General features: G+C 38.8%; 1 protein-coding gene across 3 annotated transcripts in view; it reads left to right on the forward strand.

Moving 5' to 3' along the window:
* Positions 1-286: 286 nt before the first annotated feature.
* Positions 287-20,312, forward strand: part of ncalda (neurocalcin delta a) — a 55,456-nt gene continuing 35,430 nt past the window's right edge. Inside the window, exons 1-2 of one of the 3 annotated variants that reach the window (XM_077527228.1) lie at positions 287-303; positions 1,996-2,064. The gene's annotated coding sequence lies outside the window, so the exon portion shown is untranslated. Of the gene's footprint in view, positions 304-1,825; positions 2,065-17,515; positions 17,631-20,312 lie in introns of those variants that run through there. The other 2 variants (XM_077527227.1, XM_077527226.1) reach the window with 2 other exon arrangements.

Below are 20,312 nucleotides of genomic sequence, written 5' to 3' on the forward strand. Positions count from 1 at the left end.
AGGGAATTTGGTATGGTGAGCAAAAGGTAGCAACAAGGATGGTATAAATATATGCAATTTAAAAGATAGATAGATAGATAGATAGATAGATAGATAGTATACAAGTGTTACCTTCGGATTGGGCAATTAGTAACTCGTTAATTGGTGCAGGTGCACATGTCTGAGTCAAGGGACATTGTTATGTTTTAAATGATCGCTGCAGACCTCCCGTTGGCTCAAATGAGCCAATTTTTTGGGGGAAAATGGCATGTCTCAGGTGTGGGTGTTGTGAGCAAGACGTGTGCCTTTTAGTGCTGTAGTGTGGTGAGTGCATTGTAATTAGGATGCGGCTGTTCGAAGTCTCCCCGTCGCCTTTCAGTGTCTGACTGGCTCCTTCTACCAGCTGTCTTTCTACTTTACACTCGCTGCTTTGTCCAGTTTTCTCACCTCTGCTCTTTCCATCTGGCTGCTTGTCAGCTGTTGAAATGTATATAATGTAGTTTTGAAACATTCACTTTCCCTTATATCGTTCTCCACTTGTCATTCACACTCATTCTGTCTATCTCTCTTTTTGTACAGCTTATTAAGCGAGAGGAGTGGGTATTGAATTAAAAAATATATGATATAATGGTCTGTAGGTACTGTAACAATTTGTAATTGATCAGACAACAAAGCAGATACCGAACTTTATTATACAAAGTAAAAAATGAAAACATTTCGAAAGAAAACCTATAGGAAATGCAGGTAGAATAAATTAGATGTTCCCAACAAAAACAGCTACTGATGAGTATGAAAAAGGGTAAAAAAAAACAAACAAACAAAAATACCATTAAACTAACAGAACGGAATAACCAAAATCCACCGTTGTGACAACACGAAAGTGTCGCAACAAAAAGGTTATGAAAAATGATCTAAAGCACAGGTCGATCTACAGCCATCAAGGGCTGCATATAAGTTTACCTCCTACAACACACCTGATTCAAAGGATCAGCTCATCAGCAAGCTCTGCAAAAACCTGTTAATGATCCTGATGATTAGATTCAGGTGTATTGATGGAGGGAAACCTTTACATACAAGACCGCGGCCCTTGAGGACATGCCTTTCAGACCTACTGTATGATTCAAGGCATTTGTCACGCCGCCACCTGCGTGACAGGCCTTTATTGTCATAGTCATGTTTCCTGTTTTATTTTGAATTTCTGATTCCCTTCGCACCCCAGGTCACTTGCCCTTCCTGCAGTTCACTAATTACCGGTCCCCGCCCATGATCATGTCCACCTGCCACCAATCAACCAAGACAATAAAAGCCACCTGCATTCTCCCCTCCGTTGCCGAAGTGTCACACACAGTCAGTGCATGGAAGCGTCCCACAGTCCTCGAGTCCTTGTTCCCGGTACCTTATTGTCTTGTCTTGCCTTGTTTTTGTGCCTTGTCTTGTTTTTGTGCCTTGTCCTCCCCAGCGGAGCGCCTTGAGTTACCCCTTTTTGCCTTGAGCCTTTTTCCTCCCTAGCGGAGCGCCTTTTGTTGTCCCCTATACCTTTTGCCTGTTTTTTCCTCCCCAGTGGAGCGTTTTTTGTTCTCCACCTTTTTGCTTCCCCGTTCTCCTCTCAGCTTGAGAGGAGACGCTGGTTGGCCGGAAATAAACCTGCTGCCTTGGTGGCTTACCTTATCCTGCGTCTGGGTCCTACCTCTCCTCGCCGTGACAGCATTTGGAATGTGGAGTAAGGACGGCTGCTAGGAAAGCACAAAAAAAAAAAAAAAAAAAAAAAGGCGTCTAACTAACCAGATAGTACGACAGGAAGTCAGAAAAATAAATAGCAAAGATGAAGGAACGATCATTTCCCACTCATAACCAGGCAAATTGTTGTTTTTGGGTGAGCCTTGCACCAGAGAGGTTCTCTACAACTATCACAACCCGAAACATTTCAATTGCCCAAAGATGTGATTGTGATGGTGCCTGTTTTGGATCTTTGTCATTGGAAGATTTCTTCATTCATTTAATTAATCCATTACAAAGAATCGTGTGGCTCATCTGGACTGCCGGTAACCAAATGAAGCAAGCTGGCAAGCTCCACAGCGGCAACTTGTAAGTAAACCTTCTCTACTTCCTGTCACAAATCACTCACAGCTTTACTATTTAATATGTAAGCAAGATCATCTGTTAAATATGTTACCGGGAATTAAAAAAAAAAAAAAAAAAATCAAGGTTAACATCACATATCCTATCAAAATGTATGTATGAGACGAGTTGTTGTAAAGGGTAAAGCTAATTCGTTTTTACATTTCACTTATTTTGACAAACACTGGTCAAATTGAAAGGTTTGAAAAAGGCTCACAAAACTAACTTCCCTCATTGGATGAAGTTTCTATGTGTCTGTTTGTCTGTCTGTCTGTCTGTCTGTCTGTCTGCAGCATGCATGGTGGTAAGTGTTTAGCGTGTCTGCCTTGCAGTTCTTGTGGTTTGCATTGCAGGTGCGCAGGCTTCCTCTGGCATTCCAGAACCAGGCATATTAAACAACAATCAAAGTGATAATACCAGACAAATATGTAAACATATGTGTCGTATTGAATTTTTTATTTTTTTTTCCGTATATGTGCACTGTTACAGGACAATCTAAAAGTATTCATGTTACATTACTTTAATATTGTGGGACTTAGATCATGTTACAAAAATGACATTTTTAACAACTAGTAACTAAATTTTACCCCACCCCTTGTAGGGACACATACAACATATTATTTATTGTAAATAAAAAAAATACTTGATTTGCAAGGATTATTTTATTATATTATTTTATGCACTTTATGCAACCCCTTTGTGTGCACGGATGGATTATTATTTATTTAATTATATATTTTTTTTGCACGATGTTGAGCTGTGCCTTGTCGCCCTAGTTGGTTATGTACACTTCCTCCTCTCTGCTGCGCCCGCTATCACTAATGCAACAGACATTAGCATAGTGTTTGATGTCGAGTTCGGAGACATTTAAACGCTCTCTGTCTAACAACTGTGTCAAGTGTTTGCCACGTCTATTTACCTCTAGAACAACATCAAACAATACTCACACGTGGCTACAATCACACTCTGGCTGTGTGTGTGTGGTGGGGGGGAGTTGAGAGGTGGAGAGGGACAGATAAAAGTGTAAAAGTGAAAATGGGGAATTAGCAATGCTCCACTCTAAGTTGTGCACTGTGGTCTGATGAGACCAAGACAAACGTAGTGGCCATTTGGAGTATTGTGTGATATTGTTTTTGTACATTTCTGTGTGTGTCTGCAATCAATCAATCAATCAACTTTATTTGTATAGCACATTTAAAAATCCACAAGGGAACCAAAGTGCTGCACATAAAATAAGATAATAAAACCAGATAAAATATAAAAACATACTTAGAAATCACAAAACGCATAAAATAATATAAACAAATTCATGCCAGTCTACTGCTTGTAAATATCAGTAATACTATGTGCTGAAGGCCAGGGAAAAATAATATGCTTTTAAACGTGATTTAAAAACCAGGAGTGAAGTGGCCTGTCTAACATACAGTGGTAATTGATTCCACAACCTGGGAGCAGCAGTCGCGAACGCTCTGTCACCCCTAAGCTTCCGCCTTGTTTTCGGAACTACCAGAAGCAACTGGTCAGCTAATCTTAGTAATCGGGGTGGGCTATAAGGGTGAAGCAACTCAGATAAATAGGGAGGTGCAAGATTATTCAAACATTTAAAAACAAACAACAGAAGCTTAAAATTAATTCGATAGTGCACAGGGAGCCAATGCAGTGATGCTAAGATAGGAGTAATATGCTCACGTCTACGTGTCTGAGTAAGCAGACGAGCAGCAGAGTTTTGTATAAGTTGCAGACGGGCAAGAGCAGTCTTGCTAATGCCTACATACAAAGAATTACAATAATCAAGACGAGTTGTAATAAAAGCATGAATCAATCTTTCCAAGTCCAGTCTTGATAAAATTGGTTTTTCAAAACTTTTCTGTACAACAGAACTAATCTGCTTCTCAAATTTAAAATCAGGGTCAAACTTAACACCCAAATTCATGACACAGTCCCTGAGATAAGGTGCTAGTGGACCAAGATCCACACTAGCAGAGGAAGAGCTACTTGGTCCAAACAACATCACTTCAGTCTTTTCGTCATTCAGACTCAAAAAATTAAAAGAAAGCCAGGATTTAATATCATTTAGACAGTCAGTGAGTTGTTGTTTTGTACTGTTCTGGGCCAGGGGAAAATAGATCTGACAGTCATCAGCATAAAAATGAAATAAAATACCATGTTTTCTAAAAACAGAACCAAGAGGTAATAAATAGAGAGCAAATAAAAGAGGGCCAAGAATTGACCCCTGTGGAACCCCATGTGGAAGAGGAGCTTGAGAGGACACAAAATCGTCAATTTTTACACAAAAGCTCCTATCTTTTAAGTATGACCTAAACCATTCGAGGGCGACCCCTTGAATGCCCACATAATGCTCAAGACGAGAAATTAAAATGTCATGATCTACGGTATCAAACGCAGCAGACAAATCAAGGAGAACCAAAACAACAAACTTTCCAGAGTCTGTTGATAAAAATATATCATTTGATACCCTCAAAAGAGCAGACTCTGTTCTATAAAGCGCTTTAAAACCAGACTGAAATAATTCAGTGACACCATTTTTCTCTAAAAACGGTAACAACTGAGAGTAAACAACCTTCTCCAATATTTTAGAAATAAATGGGAGGTTAGAAATGGGCCTGAAATTAGCACAAATGAGGGGGTCAAGGCCTGTTTTTTTAAGTAGAGGTCGTACGACTGCATGTTTAAAATCACCTGGTACTATACCAGTAAAAAGGCTATAATTAATTATCTCAAGGACATGTGGTCCAAGAGTGTCAAAAACCTCCTTAAACAAACGAGGAGGGATGGCATCAGTAGGGGAACCTGAGGGCTTCAAATTACTGACTATATTCTTCAATAATAAGACTGACACTGGCTCAAATTGAACAAAAGTAGATGAATAGTACATAGGAGTAGTTAGATCAAATGAAGGCTGGGCAATACAGGCTCTGGTTGACACAATTTTGTCAGTGAAGAACTTAAGAAATCTTTCACAAAGATCAACGGAGGCATCAAAACCACCAGAAATAGGAACATTAAGAACACTGTTAATGGTTTTGAACAGAGCCCTGGGATTGTTACAATTGGAAGCAATTATTTCAGAAAAATATTTATGCTTTTCTGATTTCACAGTCTTTTGATATTTTAACTAGTGATAGACCGATATGGTTTTTTCAAGGCCGATACCGATACAGATTATTTGTAGTCAAGTCGGCCGATAACCGATATTTCAAGCCGATATTCATTTGCAGTAAAATGGGGGGGAATTCTTTCAAACTATATATAATTTCTCACTGAGTAACAAATTCATGTGAATGTAGCTCATTTGGGGTTTTTGTTAGGGTTCGTAAAAACGTTTCAAAAAGATTTTCGCCGTGAAAAATTGTGTGAATATGTTCCAAATGTGTATTCAACAAATAAAAACTGACTGCGAACATCTTACAAATCCTGATGAAAACCCCAAATTCGCTACGTTCGCAAGTATTCCCTGCTCAGTGAGCTTTATCGGCCTTCAGATTCAAAAAATGGCCGATGCCGATATTTGTCAAAATGCCAAATATCGGCGCCGATAATCGGCCCGGCCGATTATCGGTCTATCCCTAATTTTAACAGGCTCTCTTTAAAAATACTAAGAGAAACTTGGAGCCTGTCTTTTTTCCAACGACGCTCAGCTCTCCTGCATTCTCGTTTGGCAGCACGAGTAGTGTCATTTAACCATGGCTCGAGTGCAGATTTGGTGCGCCGGATTTTCAAAGGAGCAATCATGTCCAGTGTTTGTAAACAAACAGAGTTAAAACCGACAAGCAGCTCGTCGATACTTGAACACGCAAAGCAGTCAAAGTCATCCTCGCAGAGATCCAAAAAAGTAGAGGAGAAAAGAACTGCGGAGGAGGAGTTAAACGTACGACAGAGCTTAGGAGGAGCGCATAGTTCAGCCTTACGCTGAGTAGGAATATTAAATAAAATCGGCGCGTGATCAGAGAAGACAGCTTCACAAATATCCATATTGGAAACACACAAGCCATACGAGAGCACTAAGTCCAGTGTGTGTCCAAGTTCATGGGTTGGTCCAGTTACGTGCTGCACAAAACTAAAAGAGTCAATATTTAAAAATCCCCTGGAGATTGACTCATCAGGACAACAAATATGAATATTAAAATCCCCAAGAATAAGAACACGGTCATATTTTGGCAGAATTTCGGCCAAGAACTCTGAAAAGTCACTTATAAAATCCTTGTTGTACATGGGTGGTCGATAAATGACAGCACACAGTACAACATTAGAACGGCCCAGTTCAAATAAGCAATGTTCAAAGCTTGTGAAGGAGACTTGTAGATAAATCTGCCGGCATATAAAACAATTTTTAAACTGCAACATTAACTTCTCTTATCCTAACTCAGCCAATGTGTGCTGTGACCTGAAGCCTCTTTTCGTTTAATATGTAGAGACATCCAAAGATCACTCGCTTGGACGTTGATATATGTCAATCAACCTTTTATTTATTTTTTTCACCCCGCACACTGCAGCTTCAGCGTCTGCCATACTGTCCACCTCTCTCACCTACAGCAAATCCTTTCCCAGCGCTGATAACACTCCAAATATCAGGTGAGTGACTGCTGGCAGGAGAGAGATTGCCTGACCTTATTGTTTGCCATCGCCCCCTTTTTGTTCCTCACAAATAAAGGCTTTTTTTTTTTTTTAATAAACTGAAAGGTCCTCTACTGTGGCCCATAGAGAAAATGAAAAGGGGCAGTGAGGTATGGTACAATGTGACGGTGGGGAAAAAGAGCAGCTCATCAGAAAATAACAAAGGTGCAAGTTAAAGATAAGGTGCTTGTCAGAGATTAATCCAGTCCTGCTTGATTGTTTTCTTTAATACCAGACCTGCTACAGCAAGCGATAAGTTTGCTGAGTAATTTGGTTTTCTAGGGGACAGGCAGGGACAAGAGTGGCTGGCTGGGTGCTCGAAATAATATTCAGGTGTGCTCTATAATTGATTTCTTTTTTTTTCTGCCCGGTAGTTCTCAGGGAAAAATGAGATGAAGCTCAAAACTGCTTTGACAGGCTTTTTTCCTTCAGCCCGCTACCCACTACTTTTCTTTCTTACTCACTTTCTATGATTCTTTTACCTCACTTTCCCCTTTGGATTAATAAAATGGCTTTGTTGAATATAGTAAAGGAAAGGGAAGAGCGCTTGAAGAAACACTTTTTTTTTCCCTTCTTCTTAGTAGCACCTCAATGTGATAGTTTCGAGGGGGGTGCAGGAATGAGAATGAATGATGAATATGAATATAGCCCACAGTCGACTGTGTGTGCGTCACATTGTTAGTCTTAGGAAAATGAATGCAGAGAACAATAGATTAAAATCTATTACAGTAGGCCCCCCATTCCAGGGGGGGGGGGGGGGGGGGGGGGACATGCTCCTCCCCGCAGACATTTAGTGTTGGGTGGAAACTGAAAAATTAAAAAACAAAACAAGAGGTTGGCTTCGAGCACTGCCCAAACTCCAGCTCAGACTCCAAGAATGTCATATCTGGGGTCACGACAGGGTTAAGTTTGAGTTCATGACCTGTTAAGTTGGGTTCATGACCGTGAGGTCAAGTGTCTTATATACTGATGTAACTAGCATCTAGTTTCAACTGGTTTTAGGCTATGTGATGTTATGTGATGTCAAGGGCTATGTGATGTCAAGAATCTTTAATCCCTTTACCTGGTCAACAGCCAATCAGATAATGTCAGTCCTGTTCCCCACATATCTAGCCACAACCAATCAGATCGATTCCTTGTCTATATAATCCTCCTGAGAAGTGTTACCACTGTCTCTCTGTGCAACTCTCTTTGTTTCTCGTCTAGTCAAGTTTGTTCTACGCCTCTCGATGTGAATAAATAGTTCAAACATTATGTGTGTCTGCGCTTTGGGATCCAGCCTTCAGCACATGACAAAGGAAACTGAAAGAAAAAAAAAAAGAGACTTTATTCGAGTGCACGTACTCACATGCGCACCATGCACGAGCTTGACGCAGAGGTTGTCGAAAAACAAAACGAAAAAAAAATATTTTTTTTCAAAATCATCCTCTAGCCGTGGGGGGTGGCCAGTGTGGTGGGCAGTGGCCACCCCCGGCCACATTGGTGCGCCCCTGGCAAGTATTGAATCAACACTGAATGCAAGTTATTTACAAATTCTTGATAGAGATTTAAAAAGATTAGAATCTAATTAATCACCCATTCCTGAAATCTTTTTGCAATTCTCAAAATTGAACCTTTATTGTAAAGTGACAGAGCATATTTCTGTCTAGCTATGACTATCCAAGTGCCCAATATAATGATGTAGCAAACATAAAGTCAAGCTGATATGACTCATAAACGTGGGCAGTGTTGCCATTTTTCGCTCCTTTTTAGGGAAGGTCATTTAAATTAGTAATGCATTTGATCGTTGTGGTGATTATGGTTTGTAGGACAAGAAGTACATTGATCTCAAGTGGCTCCATTATTGAGGTTGGGTGGACACATTGCATTAATGAATGGCCTCACTTTAGGAGGCTTACCCCGGGTTTTCACCGGATGCGGTTGCGGTGCGGTGCGTCTTGACTGCGTGCTCCGGACGGGTCAATTTTTTTGTCAATCCACACCGGCTCCGCACAGCTGCGGTCCGGCAGTTCGGTCGCCGCCCACTTCCCAACGTGTTTCGCGGGACCGCGCGCGCGCGATCATGTGGCATTTCACAACGAGAGGTGGACTTCTTTTGATTTAACCTTTTCTTCTTCTTCTGCTATGAGATTCCATGCAGCATCCTTTTTTTGGTTGTCCTTGTAAAGTATATTAATAACGAGAGTCGGGTCAGTGCGGGTCCACTCTTTATTTCTGTCTTCCGCGTCCGGCTGCCGCTCAGTACGGCAAGCGAGACGGGCACAACAAGCAATCGCGAACATCAAACTCACAATACATTACAGTCCTTATAAAAAGGATGTGCCGTGTCATATATTATTTTGTGGTTTTCCACCTCCAATATAAACCTCTCCTCGTCCATGTTCGCTGGTGTCTAAACCGTGAATGAGCACATGGCCCGGCGACGCCCACGTCACGTTTTGCTGAAAAACTTGCGAAATAGGAGCTGGCGAGTGTTTTATTCTGAAAGGTAACCGGAAATTTATTTTGAAACTGCCTCGGTCTTCCTGTCCCGCTCGATGTGTTTTGTGCTAGCTTGCCATTTGCCGGAGGCCTACCGCTGCGGCGTCCGGCAAAAATAGAAAATAGGCTATCCTTGCGGAAGGCCTGCGGCAGGCCGCAGCTGAGACGCAGTTGACACGCAACGCACCCGCAAGCAGTGTAAACTGCACCATTCGAATGAATGGAATCTAATTGCTTGCGTCGCCGGACCGCACCGCAACCGCAACCGGTGAAAACCCGGGGTTACAGTATACGGCTCTTTTATGGTTACTTACAGATCAATGGAAAAATAAATCTCGCAAATAAGTCTTTAATTAAATCAATACCAGAAGCCTGTTGAATTATTAAAATAAAAAAAGGGCTGCACAATATGGCAACAAAATGTCGTCATTGTGATAATGGCCCATGTCATCGGCGTATCGCGTGCTATTGCTGGGAATGCATATTTCTTCACTGCATGTATACATTAAACAGAAGTACTGTACACACATTCATCTCAGCATTACAGAGGCAGGTGGCTTTGGACCACCATCCTAACGTGGAAGAAAGTAACTAATTGATCAAAGGGAAATCGATATGGAACCAGAAAACAAGTCCATCAGTGTCGCTCTGCAATTACAACATAGATTGGTCAGTGCTAAATGCGAGTCTGATTACTGCAGGTTTCAGGCAGCCAACGTCCTCACTTGCTGAGTTCAGATACAATCATGCCGATGAATATACAGCATATACTGATTATTTAATACACGAGAAATATGTTATAGCGCATACTTGTCAAATATTGTCACACCAATTTATTTGTGAAGGTCTAAAATTAAAATGAGATTTGGCCTTCTTTGCCTTAAGCAAAGGGAATTCAGAGGTCAAATGTCAAGGCCTCTTCAGGCTCTCGTTTTTACTTTGGAACTTTGCTTGCTATCCAAGCAAGACAACAGCAGTTGGAGTACGAGACATATGTTCATAAGACCATTAAAACCACTCTATTATATCATTAGCCTTGCACGGAAAAAAGAAATGAATAAAGACAACAGAAGAAAAAAATACTAAGTCATCTTTCATTCATTACACAAACAGAATGTACAATATTCACAATCAGCCAGATCCAGCCACTCAGTACTGTCTAATCAAGTCAAGTGAGCAGTCTCAGTTCCAACGTAGGGGAAGTAGGTTATGATACCCCATCTCAACACAATTGACAGTCAAAATCATGTATTCCTAATTGTTTTTATTAGCAAGTAGAGCACATAGCGGTAATTTGCACACGAGACACACACATGCATGCATCCTCACATGCACTTCTACTTGTCCTGTTTTCTCCCAAGGGTCTCTGTTAAAATTGACCTTCTCTGCCTTTCATCACAGGAAAATATCACCCTCAAAGAATAATAAGGCCGCCAGACACATTAATTAGAGGGCGTCTATTTAGATCAATGTCTGAGAGAGAGAGAGAGAGAGAATAGCCAATATGAAAACAAAAATGCGCAATTTATACATAAACACATTTTATAATAAAACATATCAAATTCAATATTTAATATTATATTAAAACATAATAATTCAAACACAAAGACATATTATTGTGCAGTGTATGCGAATGAAGCTGTTCTTTTGAAGGGGACAATATTTTACATTTACAGTAACTAACGTCTGGGTTTCATCGAGGGAACAAATTTCACAAGACCACCATCCAAAATAAGGTTTAAACCACAGCTGTCCTATCTTAGTAATCACCAATACCAAAATAATTATTTATGTGTCTGTAATAGTTGCCATATGTAGATGCTCCTTAAAGGATAGGATATTTTCAATGTTCAAATATAATTACACTATTTTTTCTGTCTCTGTCTGTATTCAATAATTTTCAAATGTGCTATTTTATTTACATAAATAAATAAATAAATAAATGACATTTCATATTATCACATTGTTCTCCGACTTAAAAAAAATATATATATATTTTGTGTATTCATTATGTGTTACGGGTAAAAGAAAGAACAAGGTGGCAAAATAAGAATTCCAGCTACAAATTGAATTTCTTTGCAACAGTGGTCTCTCAGGAGACAATCTACAGCTCGAGTGTGAGATGTGCTAACAAGATGGTTAAAAACCGCGGGCGCTTGCACTTGCACGCGTCACTTGGAAACATTGGAGGCAAACTACGCAGTTCCGTGCACAGAACTGCGTACGCCTGCTGTCGTCATCATTTCTAAAGCCTTTTGTCGATTTGCAAGGGTTTCTTTAGCTGTGCGAGTGATCATAATGTTGTGCTGTTGGTGTATGTCAACGATCAATACAAATTTCAAATATACCATGATTTATGGAGAAGTATGAATCATGCATGGGCGAGGCGTCGGAATTAAAAATAGTGACCCAAATTAAAGTATAATGGGAAGGGAGCAAGGAAGGAAAGAAATACTTTTGCATATTACTCAAGCACATCTGATTGAATTTCCTGATGGACTTTTAGACCTTTAGCGTATTAATGAAGCACTATTGTGCCTTGAGCCCATTGCATGATGAATATGACAAGATATCAGCGGTAAATGTCAGATCAATTTGACAGACACACCTTGGTAAACAGGAGCCTATTTGTGATGCGGCGTCCTGGGTTGATGCATATTAGTCTGCTGCTTAGAATGAGCAATTTTCACATGAAAATGTCAAATCTGTTTGATTTCATTTTCAATTATGTGTGTTCAAGGACTTCCTGGTCCACAAGTTGGCTTTTTGCCTTTTGGGTGTAATTTGGTTGAGTGCAGTTTGTTGCCTTTGGGCTCATTAAAGACAATATAAACAGTAATTACTCTGCCTAATTAATTCATTTTAAAAAAGCTGCACACCATTAAAGCCTGCAGTAAATCTTATTTTTTTGGGGGGGAGATAACGATTTAATAGATTTGTTATGGCTGACATAATTAGCATGTTCCATTATTATTATTTTTAGCTTCATTGAAAGCATTTCCTTTTTATTGTTCAAATTCTATCCGATTTCACTAAGCTTGCTTTCTGTTAGTTATCCCTCTCTGATCACGTCACTGTCTGCTGCCTTGATAATTGTAATCCCCCCTATGGACATGTTCTTTTGTCTTTTACACTATTTTCATGCTTTGCTTTCATCCCTAAGCTTCACTTATAATAGAATTATTTGCTTGATTCTCTGGGTTTTGTTAAAGCTTAGGATGACGTTTGGTCCTAAATTATATATTCATTGATTATTTTACTGGTCAGTTAATATTAGTTTTGAGCAATTAAGATTCCTAACAAGAAATAGACAAATTTAGTTTAGACAATGCAGACAGCACAAATAAAGCTAATTAAAAAAAAATCCACAAAACAATAGGGAAACGTGGGTTTATTGAGGATATTGTTCAAAGGGCCATTCTCACTAATGTACACATGGCTTTCTGTTTCTTTAAATTGTCAATAACTGTGTACAAATACTGCACATGTTTTTTGTTCCAAATAAGTCTGTTTGATGGTGATGGTTGAGAGGTCAGTTTAAATGATAGATTTGTAACTAAATTGGGATGAGTCTCTGCCTTCTTAACTTTCAAATAGCCCACGTCCTCTTTCTCCAGGATTTATGTCCATCTTAAATCACTTAATGTTGAAAGCCTTTCTCCTTAATCGGCTGAACATAAATTTATGGAGACATTTCGCTGGTGTTTCATCTTAATGTTTCATACTCTAGCTTTTATCCCCACCTAGTGGTCTTTTTTTCCTGTTATCAAATTCCTCTCTATTCCTGAAAAAAAAAAAATCATCTATATAAACATTGATCTACATAAATTTACCATAAATACCAGAACATCAACAGAAAAATGTTTGAAAACACTTAATATTTTCCAATGAAATTGGAAATTTTAGTTTATGGTTTTCTTCTTATATCATATAGTTTTCAACTTCTCAGAAACTGATTGATCAGTGTAGCTTCTGAGAAAATATGTGCTATACAGTAGCTAAATAATAATATTTCAGGGTCCTCACAGATGTATAAACTCTAAGCCCTTTCCTCTGCAATAATGATAGTTTAGACTGGAATCCATTGACCATGATGATCGCAGATGAGCAGGCGGAGGAACGTTTAGAAAGGTGCTAGAAGGAAGACAAATGAAGATAAACTAAAAGACAATATATGTGTGTAAGTGAGCTGGAGGAGGAAGAGTGATCTTACAAGGAGCAGGGCTGTATGAAATTCAAAATTGAATTGAGAATGACCACTAAATTCCAATTCAATTCTTGGATTAGAATTTGAATTGAGGTGGCAAACAAGAAGCAAAATTGCACTTGAAATTTGAATTGCATGAAGTACAATTGAAATTACATGAAATTCAAAGAAATTCACGATACAAAATTATACTTAAGCTTTACAGTAGCTTATATACAACGTCAATTTCATGTAAATATTGAATTATAGTAAACAGTAAAGTGTAGTAAATGTTTTTTTTTTTTTTTTTAAATTAACATTAAAAGCCTACTCAGATTAAAAAAAAATAATAATTGAATTTGTAAAAACATTGAAATGATATGGTAGCACATATAGAATACCTTGCTTTATCTAGTTCTTTAAAATGGCTGCTCAAACATTTGGGACATTTTCTTTGGAGCACACTAGTGAAATACACTGATAAGAAATTCACTCATTCTCACTGATATGTGTAGAAGAGCTTCTCTGAATAGCATTGCATTAAATCCCACTTCCTTTTACGGATTACTTTTTTTTTTAAATGGCCAATAAAGGACGCCAATGGGGGCACACACATCTTCAGTTGAACCAAACTACCTCAAACTATTACCAGTTCCATGTCACCTTGTCAACAGTGCGCCTTGGCCTTTACCCTGATATTTAAAAACATTCGAGGGGGGGGGAGAGAGAAGAAAAGAAAAACAAAACTTAACAACATATAGTGATGTGATTTTACAGTCAACCTGCACTCACCATCATCAAGTGATGCCGACGATTCCGCTGCCTTGCTTCCAAATGTTTGTTTGTGCTGGTGAGAAAGGCGAAGGAAAAGCATGCATGACACTGGTTTGGAACGTAAGAGTGGGCTGGTGCAGACGCCGGTGCACTGGTTATATGCGTGCAGAAGGAAAAGTAGCTCATTTGCGCAAAAATATACAAAGAAAATAGACATAACTCAACTCAACTCAACTTTATTTATAAAGCGCATTAGAAACAGGCATTGCTGTATACAAAGTGCTGTATCAGTGGAGCATTTATTTAACTTTGATAAATTGTGAGATCAAAAATGAGCTAATGCTGACTGTCTTTTCGCACTACCCTAAACGACCGACAGATGGCACTCATTCCCTTAACTGACCCTTCCAACAAGGCGTGAGACACAAGGGAGCACACGATTTACAAAAAAAAAAAAAAAAGCGTTTATTAACAAATGAGCATAACTTGATTTTTAGTAACAATGTAGCTATTTTATAGAACAACAATTATTAATGTATCTTATTGAGAAATAGGCTCCAGTTATCCTTGACCCCAATGAGGACAGTGAGTATAGAAAATGGATAGATGGAGTTTCAACCACATTTTATTCAGTCTTGTGCTAATTCAGATGTTAAGTCAATGACTCCATTCCCTAATGCAAGCAGGCTTTGTGGAACCATTCCTAGACATATGTCAACATCACCCATGTGCTCAAACTCTATTTGGAACATCACCCCAGTGGACAACACACCATTGGGCACCCATTTACAGGATGGACTTGGTTAATAGGCAGCAGCTGTGGCATTTCTGTGTGACTGACATTTGCTCTTTCTGTTAAGTCCAACGTTATCAAATGCATTCTTCGGTTCACATAAAATGGATGGAAACCTTACGAATATAAGGCCGATGATAGATTTCAATTAACCATGCTAACTCCACCTGAAAAGATACACAATGACACCCCAACTTGTCAGAAGTAGTAGCATCAGTAGGCTAGCAGTTGGTTGTGTTGGACAGACTCGTAAGTTAAGCTTCACTGACAGGCTTTGACTTCACACATTGTTTGTTCAAGTGTCCATGGTCATGTCATGTACTGAATTATCACTAATCTGTGTTTGCTTTGCAGTTGACTTGAGTGGACAAACCTAAATGTAAATATCATAATTTTGAATCCCTGAAGCTGCCTGGCGATAGTTCACCAAACTTGCTTGATCATTGCCAGTCACAGCTTTAAATAACGCTTCAGAACTACTGTTAACATTTTCTTTTCCACCCAGATTGTATTGAAGTAGCAGTGGGCTGAATTTCTGAAAGCTTTCTCTGTGCGATGGTTATATGAGGGAGAATCAGCAACGAGTGGGATGGTGACTGTGACTGTCGTTTTGCTGCGAGTGAGTAAGCGAAAGGGGTTACATGTGGGAGGATACCACTGTGGATTTGCTAGCGAGACAACACATTGCAGCCGCTGCCTAGTTTTATGAAGCGGATGAGCCAATGAACAAGAAAGCATGTCTGGTCCAGACACCCACACTGCATGGGCTGGTGTCCTAGGAGATAAGCAAAATATTGTTGTGTCCTTATCTGCACACATTCTATGGGTTGTGTTGTTTTCACCATTTCGCTGCAAGTCTTGCCTTGAGTGAAATCTTGAGTGCTGCCATATCTTTGCTGTATTTGTGTGATTATAAGGAGTTTAGAAAGTCACAGTGCACTATTAAGACACATTTTAACGCAAAATGCAGTAGGTAACTAGAATTGTGTTGAAAAATATTTGTTTGTAAAAATGCTTAAAATTTGCAAAACATTTGGATGGAAACCTGACTAATGACTTTTCTTACCCGTGAAGACTGTGTCGGAATTTCTCATACCCAACCCTTTGCAACTGATTGATCAACTTCGGGTCTACTTCCTCCGAGTTATCACGTAACTGACTTTCTGGAATACCCCTCTGGGAACTAAATACAAGCAAACTGACGAGACGACGAGACACACTGGACAAGATGCCTGGCAGGAACTGATCGGTTGGACACTTCACAATGTGAATACAGGAAAACAAGACTCAGCATGACGTGTAGCCAAATCTAATCCAAAGTAAACAACAAAAACATATTTCAACAAGTACCGGACGACAAACCTGTAACAGCTAAATTTAGCCATAAAAACAAACATGTATTGGACCTATAGTAGCCGCTTTATTAGCCACGAGTCCCCATGTGGCACATTGGATATGTGCAAAAAAAAGTTGACACAGATTGATTTTTATTTTTTAAATACTCACTCAGTAAAAGCATTTTTCCAAACAATGGCAAACGGCAAGAATAATGTTGAATAAATCAGGGCTAGCATGAGGTTCGTTCCAAAAAATGACAAGTTCCTGTCTGTTTTTGTCGGAAGAGAAAATAGTTCAAATAGAGCATGTGGTGTACAAGAATCATTATAGAAATGAATGTAATATCTTTACACTGAATTTAAATTAATGAGGGGAGCCGCTTGGATTGGCCAGGAGTTGGCTGTGTTCCCTCCCACAAAAATGCACAATGGTGTAACACCCTCTTTTCTCTATCTGCGCTACTCTAGCAAAATACCATAAGAGAGAAAACTCCACCCATGCGCTTTCCGCTGGACTTGCCACTGGCCACAAAAATAGCGCCCTTGAAGTCAAGAATACTCTTGAAAAGTAACCTCGGGAAATCATTAGCTTGATGTTGTGTTTTTCTCTTGAGAGTTTAGTTATGAATCCACAGAGGCCTCAAACTTGTAACGTGCGAGTATGTTTTTTTGGCTGCAAGATTTTCTGATGTGTTCTAGTCAACTGTGAAGGCAGACAGAGCAAGTAACAAGTTCCATTCTGCATGAGCGAGGTATACACACACGAGGACAAAACATTTGGTAGCCTTTCTATTTATGCAGCACAACTGGCCCGTCTACAGTCTCTGACCGCCCCTCACAAAAGTCCGAATGAAAACATTTAAATCATTGCTTTTATATTTAAAGCTAAGTTGTTATTTCAAAAGTCTCTCTATGTGTCACCATAGAGAGTAATGTAAGATTTGTTTCGTGTGTTTCCTGCATGGTTGAGGGATTTGTTCCTGATAATGAATAGTTAATGAAGAAACGAGGTAGCGGCTGGTGCTAAACTTTGTATCCACTCTGTTGACATGTTTTGTTTTTTATAAATGTTGCGCGCACGCACACACACTGATATTATATTAACATTATGTATCATTTGAAAGTGAAAACTGTAGATCAGGCTGTAATGGGATGTGTCATTTTCTTGCCTCTGTCTTCCAACCAGCTGCTCTGTGATAGCTAGGACAATGAATCCTCTCGCTTGACTGAACATGAAGCCTGACATGAAGAACAATGCATGACATGCAGTATGTTGGTGTCCTTTCTTCTAGCCGCTGTATGGATGGACTCCCTGGAAGCTTAAAATGTTTTCTTTTGAACACAATTTGCAAAGGAATGCAGTTTTAAATCAGTATTTCAAATAAAATAATTTTTTGAATTATTATAAGGATTGAACATAGGAGGGAATTTACAATAACCACGATAGGATTTCATAAATGAAAGGGGTTTCAATGTCAAATGAATAACAACTCGGGCAGAGCATAGAACTTATTATTTTTGAACATCTTAAACCCTCTCTGCTGCATGTTTTATCTGTGGGAGGAAGCCAGAGCATATCGTGATAACCTACGCAGATACAGGAACATTTCAGGTCCAAATGGAAGGATCGGCTGGATTTTGCAGTTTATACACTCAAGTAATTGCCCGTGTACTTTGAAAGTATAAAAGCAATATTAAATGATATTAATATTAAGTCTGAGATTGGCTGGCAACCAGTCTAGGGTGTACCGCGCCTACTGCCCAAAGCCAGATGAGATAGGCTCCAGCAGCCCCCGCGACCCTTGTGAGGAATGGATGGATGGATGGATGGATATTAGTATTAAGTGAGGATAGTCATTTAACTTGCTTTTCGATTAAATGGCATGCAGTATGTAATGAAGGGATGAGAGGCTCTTTCTGAATGTTCTGAGCTCCTGTTTTCCTTCTGGCATCAGAATAATGCTATCTGAAGGAGTTGTGTCATACAGTGTCGCCGCAGTTGGAAAAGTAACTTAATTAGCTACTTTATTTGCTTCTAAAAGTTTCAAAGTTAGATTACAAGTTACTTCATTAGTTACATTCAAAAGATGCTGACACCCCCGATTAACATCAAATTGACAACTGGTTTTGCCAATACTTAATTGGAAGTGCATTTTTAACGACATTTAAAAATAAAGATTATTGAAATTAAAAACAGCCTTTTTCCCCTTTTGTTTAATTATTTTTATTTAAAAAATAGTCTCTATGGATTCCACTTAACATAAACCAGCTACTTGTTTTTATTAAAAAAAAAAAAAAAAAAAAAAAAAAAAACGTTTTCTAGACTTTACTTAACATAAATGCTTTTTTAAAAGCATTTCTAATGTATGTTGTTTATAAATATAATGATTACAAGGTCTAATAGATATATCTCTTGAAGCTTGAATGTGCTGAGATCCTTATGTTGCTGTTGTATTTTTTACATACTTAAAGTTATTTGAAGCTAGATATCACTTTGTCAACAGTACAAAGTGTGCAATGTACCTTAATATTTTCTTTAGCTGATGCAAACTCAAAATAGTGACTGGATTTCCAGCTTGAGAACGTGCCTATTTTAAAACTTGTCTAATTACACATTTTTGTTATTTTCCTTTTGACTCAAGATGAGACTGTTTTTCACTCTTTGCGATTGTATGACTAATTTTTAATCCATGTACAGCACTTTGTTTGCTGCAAAGGTTGTTTTGTGCTGAATTATTAGATTCGTTCCATTTTTGTTGAGTTTAAAAAAAATATGTGATTCCTTTTCAAGTGTTGTCAAATGTTCTGCCAGTGAGAGTTTTATGAGCTGCTTGCCAACATTATTAAAACTCGTTTACTGCCACACATTATCAAAAAAACAACCCCCTACAGTGCCAGCCGATTTCGTCGATTACGAGCATTCATCAGTCTGTCATGTTTCATTGTAATTCCATACACCGGCAGCACATTGAAAAGAGACACAATGCCATCCGCTGGCCATAGTTAGTTAGTGTTTTTGATTCCACACCCCATTGACTAGGCAGCGCTGCACTTAGACGTTGTACTTCACATTGATTTAAAAAAAAAAAAAAAAAAAACGTAGATGACGTCATTTAACGTTTATGGCGGCATACATTGTGGTTTTAGTAATCGTAATTAAACGTTTTTGGCAGTCAAAGAGTTAAATGTTCTGCAGTAATCAAATGTGTCGTTGTAAAGAAGTAACTGTAGTCAAATATCTACATATAGAGATGTCATGTGTTAAGTGTTACTTTCACATATGTTTCTGGCAACACTGGTCATAGTAGAGAGGGGATGGAGTCCTATAAGTTGACGTCATGTCATGTTCTTCCGGTCACAAACAAGTTGAGACTGAGTAGTTGGTTCGCTTCCCTTCCTGGGAGACCATGTTTGTTTCTGTGCGAGTTTGTGGGAGTGGGTGAAAATATACAAGAAAAAAGAAGGGGAAAAAAAGCAAAAGCAAAATAAAGCGGAGTTGAGACTCAATCAACAGCGCCACCAGTGGTTGAAGCCAAGTGGTGCGCTCCATTTTGATACCAGTAGTCAATTACACAAAGTTAGAATTCTTATTGAGGAGTAAAACATTTTTCGCTTGCTAGGCCCATTTTTAGTATGCAGTAGGAGTAGGAAGCCTCCTTGGCTGATAACCAAACCCTGCACACCCACATCCTTGCTAAAGTTCTTATGCTGATATCATGGCAGAAGTTGTTTGGCAGTTTTCAAAACTTTTAGCCAGCATACACAGTGAGCCATTATTTAGAGTGCTACCACACAGCAAGAAGGTTCAAGGTTAAAAAAAATATTCAATATTCAATATGTATTCATTTTGTCATTGTGAAACTATTACTTTTAGTAATAGTTTTTTTTTTTTTTTTTTTTTTTTTTTTTTTAAAGCTGTGAAAACATTCATATAGCAGTTTTGAAAACCAGAGGCAACAGTGCAAGACAGCACACACGCACGCACACACACATTTTATTTTGATTGAAT

This window comes from Festucalex cinctus, chromosome 7 (genome assembly GCF_051991245.1).
Source record: "Festucalex cinctus isolate MCC-2025b chromosome 7, RoL_Fcin_1.0, whole genome shotgun sequence".
In the NCBI taxonomy this organism is placed as follows: Eukaryota; Metazoa; Chordata; class Actinopteri; order Syngnathiformes; family Syngnathidae; genus Festucalex; species Festucalex cinctus.